The sequence below is a fragment of the Danio aesculapii genome, chromosome 24 (assembly GCF_903798145.1).
Source record: "Danio aesculapii chromosome 24, fDanAes4.1, whole genome shotgun sequence".
Classification (NCBI taxonomy): domain Eukaryota; kingdom Metazoa; phylum Chordata; class Actinopteri; order Cypriniformes; family Danionidae; genus Danio; species Danio aesculapii.
This window is the reverse complement of record NC_079458.1, coordinates 36,171,796-36,182,438: the sequence shown is the minus strand read 5'-3', so window position 1 is coordinate 36,182,438 and position 10,643 is coordinate 36,171,796. Positions and strand designations below refer to the sequence as shown.

The following is a 10,643-nucleotide window of genomic DNA, read 5'->3' as shown; positions in this document are numbered from 1 at the left end:
GTTACTTTAACTTATTTTAATACATTAGTCATCTTGATTTGAGTTATACAAAGTTTACATAATAATTTTAATCAGTTTGATGTAGGTTGAAATGACTAGAAAAGTTTATTTGATTCCAAAAGTTTCAGTGTGCACTGAAAAAAGATGGTAACAAAAAGTCAAGACAACCAATGTTTTAATGTTACTTTAACTTATTTTAATACATTAGGTTTGATCTATTTGTAATCTAGTTTTTAAGTCAATTTGATTGATGTAAGTTGAGATGACTTGAAAAAGTTCATTTAACTCAACTAATCAATTGAAATCAGCAAGTTGTTTTTTTACAGTTTGGTGCTGTTGATTTGGGATATGGGTAATTACTTTCCTAGTAATTAATTAAAGAATTACAGAAATTAATTACAAATGAACTTACATGCACACTGTCTCAACTCAAAACTGTAAGGCAACTTGCTGCAGAGCTTTTTTTAAGTTGACTCAACTTTCACCCAAGTACTGCCCTTGACTCGATTTACAGTTTTTTACAATGGCTATGACAGTTTTTTCAATACATTTAACAAGTTTTCTAAACTCTTAACGCACCAACACACCTAAAACACGCAATTGTCAAAACAGTTAATTCCATGCTCTAAATCACACATTGTAAACTAAACCCTAAAACTAATATTCAAAATACAACAATAAACTAACACAATACACCATGTCTAACAAAACACTGCAAACATGTTTCAAAATCAAATCATTATTCAAAACACTAACACAAGTTCTCTTCCAACAGGAACATTTAGTCAATCAGAACAAATTGACAATAAAAACACTATCATCAGCCTGACATTACAGAAACTGCATTAATTTATGTGTCAGCTCTGCCCTTATAATTTGTTGGGTTTAGTAAATGCATAAACTTTGCTTTAATATTTATATTGAATATAATTATATAAATTATATTTTGTTTCAAATTCAATACAAAAAATGAACGACCATCTCATAGTAGCTTTCTAAAATGTACATGTTTATGTTTATGTAAAAAAAAATAATACAGACACAGAATGGCTGCAGTACAGACTTTATTTGCAAAAGGACATCACTGCGAGATATACAAACAGAAAAAGCACCGCATTTATAACAAAAAACAAAGTAATCTTCTATTCTGCCCTGTCTTCTGCATTTGCCCGGCTTCTTCTTCTCTGGCCCGGCACAGTATCTGTAGCCCCTTGGCCTAATATGTTTCTCCTACGACGACGACTTTTCACCAAGTTGAAGCCAGCCTCGTCAACATAGATAATTTCATGTGGGACTTGATTGCCCTCCAACTCCATGACTCTGAAAGTAATTAGACACAGTGCATGTAAATGCTGTATATCTACTGTATGTACTAATAAACTCCAGGTTTATAGAGTAGTTTACTGCAAAACACACTGTATATAGTACAATAATGACTGTATTGCATAGCCTTACCTGGATGTTTTGGTGACGGAGTTCTTTGATGCACTCTCTGTTCCTTTCAAAAACCTCAAGAGTCCTCTTTTAGAACACACAGTATGATCATGTGATTGGAAAAACCTCAACAAATGAGTGTGTTTTCTAGCTGGGATTCAGCTGTGATAGTTATATATATATATATATACACACATACATACATACACACATACATACATATATACACACATACATACATACATACATACATACATATATATATACATATACACACACATACATACATACACACATACATATATACACGCATACATACATACACACATACATATATACACGCATACATACATACATACATACATACATACATACATACATACATACACACACACACACACACACACACACACACACACACACATACATACATATATACACACATACATACACACATACACACACACATACATACATATATACACACATACATACATACATACACACATACACACACACATATATACACACATAAATACATATATACACACATACATACATACATATATACATATACACACACACACATATATATACACACATAAATACATATATACACACATACATACATACATACATATATACACGCATACATACATATATACACACATACATACATACATATATTACAATTTTCACAATGTGAGCAGCTGTTCACTTTGACTTTAGCCTATGTAAGTTATGTTTAGAACATGGTGTTATCTGATTTGACTCACCCTGTTAAAGCATTTGTAAATTTGACTGTAATGTTACATTGTTTTGTTCTTGGTTGAGTTTGTGTGTAAAAGAAGTTCAAGCATTTTTAATTAGTATTAACTTGATGCATTTTGTGTCAAAGCAACAAGAAATGTGCTAAATGTATAGCCTACAAAGACGGATGTTGTGCTAACTTGCTAACAAACTTGTTAAATGTATTGAAAAAAAACGTCATAGTGATTGTAAAAAACTGTCTTATTTCTTGAAGTTTGTTGCCTTAATTTTTTAATTTTACAGTATATATATATATATATATATATATATATATATATATATATATATATATATATATATATATATATATATATATATATATATATATATATATATTTGTGTGTGTGCATGTGTAAATAAAATAAAAAAACAAATATGCACAAAATAAGTGTATTGTATCGAATGATTAATTTAAATGAAGATAAGGCCACTTAACTTAAGTGAGACCAATTTATGTTTATTTTTACACAAAACTCAGCATATGTTAAAATATCATGCATTTATGTCAAATAAGATTATTCAGTATAAATGAATGCTTCATCTGACATCACTGTGTACAAAACGAGACCCAAAACTATAAAGCACTCAAATGTATGTAATTGTAGCATTTGTATTTACATTAACATTCATTCATTTAGCAGACACTTTTATCCAGATGCAAATATCCAACACACCTGTGAAATACCCATTCAGTTCTTCTTTTTTTCATTTTCTTTTTGGCAGCATGTGATTGCTGGGTAATTACTAAATCTATGTTGTGTATATAACTTAAGTACATACGTTTTTATTAATCTAGATTTGCTTTGGACACTTCCTGCTTTGTATAGTTGTCACTTTCAATTGTAATAATGTTTCAGCAGTATACTGGCCACTGATAACTATGCAAATCTATTCATCATGGTGTAACCGAAATCAGATTATCTACAGACAAATTAATTTCTTCTGTTACAGACGAAATATAGTAAACATAATGGAAGCTTGTGTCCTCTATGAGAGTTTTATATCCCTTTCAACAACAAGAATAAACTCGGAATTGAGAAATCAAGTTGCAATTCATAACATAAACACAGAATTGTTTCATTTTTTAATGTTGAAAATCAGAAAAAAAGGTTAGAAATTCAAAATGGCAGTGATGCTGGCATCAGGCCGCAAGTGATTATTATCGTTGATGCTTTTATTATTCTAATTACTATTATTGTTGTTGTTCATTTATTCATTCATTTTTTTTCGGCTTAGTCCCTTTATTAAACCGGGGTCACCACAGCGGAATGAACCGACAACTTATCCAGCATGTTTTACGCAGCGGATGCCCTTCCAGCCGCAACCCATCTCTGGGAAACCTCCATACACACTCACTCACATTCATAGACTATGGCCAATTTAGCCTTCCCAATTCACCTGTACCACATGTCTTTGGACTGTGGGGGAAACCGGAAACCGGAGCACCCGGAGGAAACCCACACGAACACGGGGAGAACATGCAAACTGACCCAGCCGAGGCTCGAACCAGCGACCTCCTTGCTGTGAGGCAACAGCACTACCTACTGCGCCACTGCGTCGCCCCTTGTTGTTATTCTTAATTATTATTGTTTGACTTGCCTATATACCTATATATATTTAAATACAGCTGCCAAACATTTTTATGATATGTACTCATTGCATATTTCTTATCTTTGCTCTCTTATTTCTGCTCTTTTATCTTTCTTTTGTCTTGTCTTTAAGCTAGTCCAGATTAAAAAAATGTATAGTTATAGTCTGGTATTTATCACTGGATGAGGGCGGGTTTTATTTATTTATGTCTTAATTATTGTTATTGTAGTCAACGTCATGCCTGTATAAGAGTACTGTCGTTCCTAAAACAGTGCTCTATAAGTAAACTTTAATTTGAATTGATATATATATATATATATATATATATGGGTGTTCCGGTCTAGAAAAGAGGTGTGTTAAGGCATATTGATGGCGCGTTGCTATTGTGAGGAACTAAAATAGACTGTGCAATAGACCAGCTGAAAGCAGCTCAGAGTGAGTTAGTTAGGTCCAAACGCTTACACATTGCTTTAAACAAACAGGATGTACAGCAATACACTACTATCTTTACTAGTGAAAAAGAATTAAAATATTTCAAAAAATATAATTTTTTACATAAATATAAAAACCACTGCCTCCATGCCTTCTTCATCTCGGGGGACTTTTTTCAGTTGTTTCAGTTTAATCAACTTGCTTTTGTATAATATTATTATTAGTAGTAGTATTTATTAAATGCATATTTATATTTGCTTTTATTAAAAAACAAGTTTAGATTTGTCAACCTGTCGGGTTTTGGACCATATGGTGCATAAGAATAGTACGTGGATATAACGTTTTTTGAGCACACTTTATAATTATTGTTCATTTATTCGTTTGCTGGAAATTAGAACTGAATTTAGAAATGGTTTTGACACAAATCTTTGAGCTTAAAAAACTAAATTAATTATGTAGGCTAATGGATGTCTTTAGTGGAGTGTACAACACCATTTCCTTATCCACAAAAGAGAGAAAGAGAAAGTAAAGAGGCCGAATGGAAAGGCTCGTTCTTTATTCTCGCGCTGCAAAAGGTCTGTTTAACTATTTTCTTGCTTGTGAAGTATTCAGTTTTTCCACTTATAAAGTTCGCCATGTAAATAGCAAATGCACCATGGTGCGACGCAACTGACTCTTAAAGCGAATGGGAGATTAGACTCTGATTGGTTTATTCTCAAAGCACACCAAAAAAAGAATAAGCTCAACCCTGTTAGACTATGCGCTGCAGCGCAAAGCATGTTTTTCGGTCCTTAAAATAGCAAATAGCAAAAGTATATTCGGACACGCCCTTGATGCTTTTGCACCATGTGCTTTAGACTTTGCACCTAGATCATTAAAATAGAGCTCTCAATCACACACAATCTCAAACACTAAGGCCAATTTTGTCTTACCCAATTCATCTATACCGCATGACTTTGGACAGTGGGGGCAACTAGAGCACACCCACGCAAACACAGAGAGAACAAGTTAAATCCACACAGAAATGCCACCTGGCCAAAGCAGGACTCGAACCAGTGACTTTCTTGCTGTGAGGCGACAGTGCTAAACCACTGAGCCACCGTACTGCAAAATTGCACAGAAAAATAGTCAAAATGATACCTTTTTTATTTTTTTATTAAACTGTGCCAGAAGCAAGCTAATAAAACACAGTGTAAATGTTAAGTAATCATGCCAAATACAGCACCCGGCCCAACATCTATGTCAATGCTTTTGTCTTTCTTAAGTTGTAGATGCTGAAGTTTTTACTGCAGACTCTCTATACCTTTCTGAGCCCACATGAGCCCCAGGGCAGCACTGACTGCTTTTATCTAGCATTCAGACGCTTTTCTCCTTCTTTTTTTTTTATTAAAAGCTTTGCATTTTCCTCTGTTGCCTCTTATTTCTGTTACATGGCTTACGGTTCTCTGATAACCTCTTTTCTGAGATAAACAGCGCAAGGCATGTGGCCAAAACTAGACTAGAGCTGGGGGGAAAGGTTATTAGAAGATAACCTGAAGAGAATGATAAAAGATAAAAAACGTAGGTGGGATTTTCTTGAGTCTCAGGAGTTTATTGCTACTTTGTTTGAATAGTGCCTCTACAAACACAAACGGAATGTTTTAAATCAATACTTAAATCAGTCAGACGATGAACGTCTTTCTGCGGGTTTAGAATTTAATCGTTCTAGTAAAAAAAGGTTTGACCAGGTTGACAAAATTTGGGTGGGTTTGGGATCAGTTTGAACGTTCATTTTATGTTAATATTTAACAAAAACTAAGTGTGTGGACCTTATTATTTTTAGTTTGTAGGCTTTTTTGTGTGTTTGGCAGGGTTTTGGACAGTTTGGATGGAAAAAAATCAGGTGTATCTGCCAACACTGACCACCATTTTCTCATTGTAATGTTGTGTTTGTCTGATTCTCAGATACCTGCTTCTTGTATTTGTATTTACACTTAAAAATCTCGTTTTTAGTATTAAATGTACCATGGTCCATTAGAGGAACCATTAGTCATCCTGATTAACTTAAAGAGCCCCTATTGTGGGTTTTCCATGCAGTCTGTAACACAGCTCTAATGAAGGAAAACATAAAGCTGAGGTTTTGATCTGGAAGTGCACTATATTTAAAACTATTGATTCTTTAGCGAAATAGTAGACTCACAGTCAAATGAATGAATCGTTTTGGGTTGCTTGTACACATCGGGGTCAATACGGTACATCCCCAAATATGAAGTGTTGGATCCGGTAAAACGTGAATGTGCCTTTCCCTTCAGACACTAGCGGAGCGCGGGAGATCACAGAACTGATCATGACACGAAGCTGACCATGACTGACAGATGGAGATTTGGCTGCAGAGAATCAAGGGTTAAAGTTCATTTTCACAACAACACCACAGTATAGCCAACCTAGTGGTGTGTTTGTTCCTGTCATTTTTCTAATGATTGATACAATAGCCTACGCTGCAACGTGGAATTCGTTCGCTATTAAAGGAAGGAGCAGCAGAGACTAGTTTATATGGGACTTTGTCAGACTTTGACAGGGACTTTGTCAGTAACTGTTACAGTTCACATGGACCTCCTTCCTTCCTCCTTCCTTTTAATTACAAGTGTAATTAAAATTGTTGCCTCGTTTTGTGTAGTTTGCAAAATTTGCGTTTAATTGTGTGTTGTAACTTGTAATTGCTCCGCGCAGCTTGTAATCACTTATCTATTATAGATCAGTGCTTGTACTGTATCTCTCAGGTTAAATCTGTACGAGGCTGTTCACATATCGCATCCAAAACTACGTGAAATATGATGAACACTGTATCACATTCACTAAATTTGCTATTTATTATAGCAGTGCACTTACAGAGAGATTGGCACTCTTCTGATTGGCTGTAACTTTTGATTTATATTTTTTGTCACATCTGCGTCTGGTGTGGACAGACAAAATGATTGCTGCTGGAATTTTATCATATCACATCAGGGCACGACAAGGTGTAATAAAAGGCAGCCACGTTTGTCATCACCACTCATTGGATATTTCAATATGGAATCTGGTCCTGTTGAAAGTTTCAGTAACTTTTAAGACAGTGTATGCATGAAGTTACTTCTTTTACTATTTTAAAGACAGTACTTCCAAAGACGCTGCTGTTTTGCAAACTGCTGGGGTCTGATTTATAAAATTTAAAAATCTTACTAAAAGTGAACACAACAGAATGAATATCTATCTATTTTTTAATGATTATGACTAATATGATCATTTGAAGTGGTTTAATTAAGTCACTACTTAAGTTACATACAGTGCATCCAGAAAGTATTCATAGTGCTTCACTTTTTCCACATTTTTTGTTACAGCCTTATTCCAAAATGGATTAAATTAATTTATTTCCTCAAAATTCTACACACAATACCCCATAATGACAATGAGAAAAAAGATTTTTTTAAATTGTTGCAAATTTCTTAAAAATAAAAACCTGAAAAAGTATTCACAGCCTTTGCGGTGAAGCTCTAAATTGAGCTTTGGTACATTCTGTTTCCACTGATCATTCTTGAGAGGTTTCAGCAGCTTAATTGGAGTTCACCTGTGGTCAATTCAGTTGATTGGACATGATTTGAAGAGGCATACACCTGTCTATATAAGGTCCCAGGGTTGACAGTGCATGTCAAAGCACAAACCAAGCATGAAGACAAAGGAATTGTCTGTAGACCTCTGAGACAGGATTTTCTCGAGGCACAAAGCAGGGGAAGGTTACAGAAAAATTTCTGCTGCTCTAAAAGTTCCAATGAGCACAGTGACCTCCATCATCCGTAAGTAGAAGATGTTTGGAACCACCAGGACTCTTCCTAGAGCTGGCCGGACATCTAAGCTGAGTGATCGGCGGAGAAGTGCCTTAGTCAGGTAGTTGATCAATAACCCGATGGTCACTTTGTCTGAGCTCCAGCGTTCTTCTGTGGAGAGAGGAGAACCTTACACAAGGACAACCATCTGTGCAGCAATCCACCAATCAGGCCTGTATGGTAGAGTGGCCAGACGGAAGCCATTTTTTATATGTAGATACAGTATATGTGATCTACTTCCATGAAAATTGATGAGGTATTAAGCTGATTTTAAACTTTCTGCCTTAATAGTTGTAATGGATTGGGGTTTTTTTTAGTTCAGCAATTTGTGCAACTCAACAGTGCATTTTCTGCTGCAGTGGAAGATGAGCAGAGGAATTGGGCTTTGGTTCACTTCACAGGCACACCCAGGAAGTCGTGGTTTACCGCAGTGAAATAGACATTAAATATGAATGAGTGTTTGTAATTGCACAAATCATAAATTATAAATGTAATAAACTGCAATTTGCAAGGTCATTATCACAGACATACTCTGCCTCACCACAAATAAATAAATAAATAAATAAATAGATAAATAGATAAATAAATAAATAGATAAATAAATAAATAGATAAATAAATAAATAGATAAATAGATAGATAAATAAATAAATAAATAAATAGATAAATAAATAAATATATAAATAAATAAATAGATAGATAAATAAATAGATAAATAAATAAATAGGTAAATAAATAAATAGATAAATAGATAAATAAATAAATAAATAATAAATAAATAAATAAATAAATAGGTAAATAAATAAATAGATAAATAGATAGATAAATAAATAAATAAATAAATAAATAAATAAATAAATAAATAAATAAATAAATAAATAAATAAATAAATAAATAAATAAATAAACGGATGAATCATAGCATTGTTGCGCTGGAATAAAGCCATTGGGATACTGCTAAAATGGTTGTTTGAGAAGTTAAATCCTACACATTGCATCAGTTAGGGCTGTTAATTTTTTTTTCCAAACATTAAACATTTTGAAAAACGTTATTCCTTTAAGTGGATAAAATCACCATTCAGATCAATAGCATTTAATATAATACATTAATATATATTATATGAATATATAATAACTGAACTATAATACAATTTTATTATATAAGAATGAATAACAGGAAGTTAAGTGTGCAAAACATTCTTTTACTTCAGCCTCTACTTTAAAAAAAAGTCTATTATTTCAGTAATAAATACTCTTACTAGTGTTCTAAATTCAAGAAGCATTTAGCACAAAATGTCACCGTCTTATTAGACAAAGTGAAAGACAAATTTCTAAGAGGATAAAAAAACAATCAATTTTTTATTATCTTGGTTTGTGGTTAACGCTTCAAATCCTACCCAGCATGACTACTGTATTTAGATATTTATGGACATTGTTAGTGAGAAAAGTGTAGAGCTGCTAGTGAGTTTGCGTGGTGTTTTGAAGGCACCCGCAGGGCTAAATACGGCCATCCGTGTGTATCTAGCAGTCAATTCGCTGTCATATTCAGTAGTATTTGCAATTGTGAAGATGTAAACAGCAGAAAAAGACTGTCATTTAAAGCTGGAAAGTCTGTGCCAACAGCTGTAGCTATGGGACTTACTGCCAGATCTGTTTTGTCAAAAGAGCTGGTCATACACCAACAGGGTCTCTACAGCCTGCTCTCATTCTTTATACATAAAAAAGGTTTATTTTGGTATGTTTTATTGATGGTGGGATATGATTTGGACAATATATTCTAACATGTTTACAGTGAATATACACTCACCGGCCACTTAATTAGGTACAACTGCTTGTTAACGCAAGTTTTTAATCAGCCAATTACATGGCAGCAACTTAATGCATTTAGTCATGTAGACATGGTCAAGACGATCTGCTGCAGTTCAATCTGAGCACCAGAATGGGGAAGAAAGATGATTTAAGCGACTTTAAACGTGGCATGGTTGTTGGAGTCAGACGGGCTGGTCTGAGCATTTCAGAAACTGCTGATCTACTGGGATTTTCACACACAACCATCTGTAGGGTTTACAGAGAATGGTCAGAAAAAGTTAAAATATCCAGTAAGCAGCAGTTCCTTGTGTGCAAATGCCTTGTTTATGCCAGAGGTCAGAGGAGAATGGCCAGACTGGTTGGAGCTGATAGAAAGGCAACAGTAACTCAAATAACCACTTGTTACAACTGAGGTCTGCAGAAGAGCATCTCTGAATGCACACCACGTCCAACATTGAGGCGGATGGGCTACAGCAGCAGAAGAACACACCGGGTGCCACTCCTGTGAGCTAAGAACAAGAAACTGAGGCTACAATTCACACAGGTTCACCAAAATTGGAAAAGCACGGATCCAACCTGCCTTGTATCGACGGTTCAGGCTGGTGGTGGAGGCGTAATGGTGTGGGGGATATTTTCTTGGCACCCTTTGTGCCCATTAGTACCAATTGAGCATTGTGTCAACACCACAGCCTACCTGAGTATTGTTGCTGACCATGCCCACCACTTTATTA

At 34.5% G+C, this 10,643-nt stretch overlaps 1 protein-coding gene across 2 annotated transcripts in view; it reads left to right on the top strand.

The window, feature by feature from the left end:
* si:dkey-105h11.2 (NXPE family member 3) overlaps positions 1 to 10,643 on the top strand; it is a 52,817-nt gene that overhangs the window by 475 nt on the left and 41,699 nt on the right. The window lies entirely within an intron of this gene.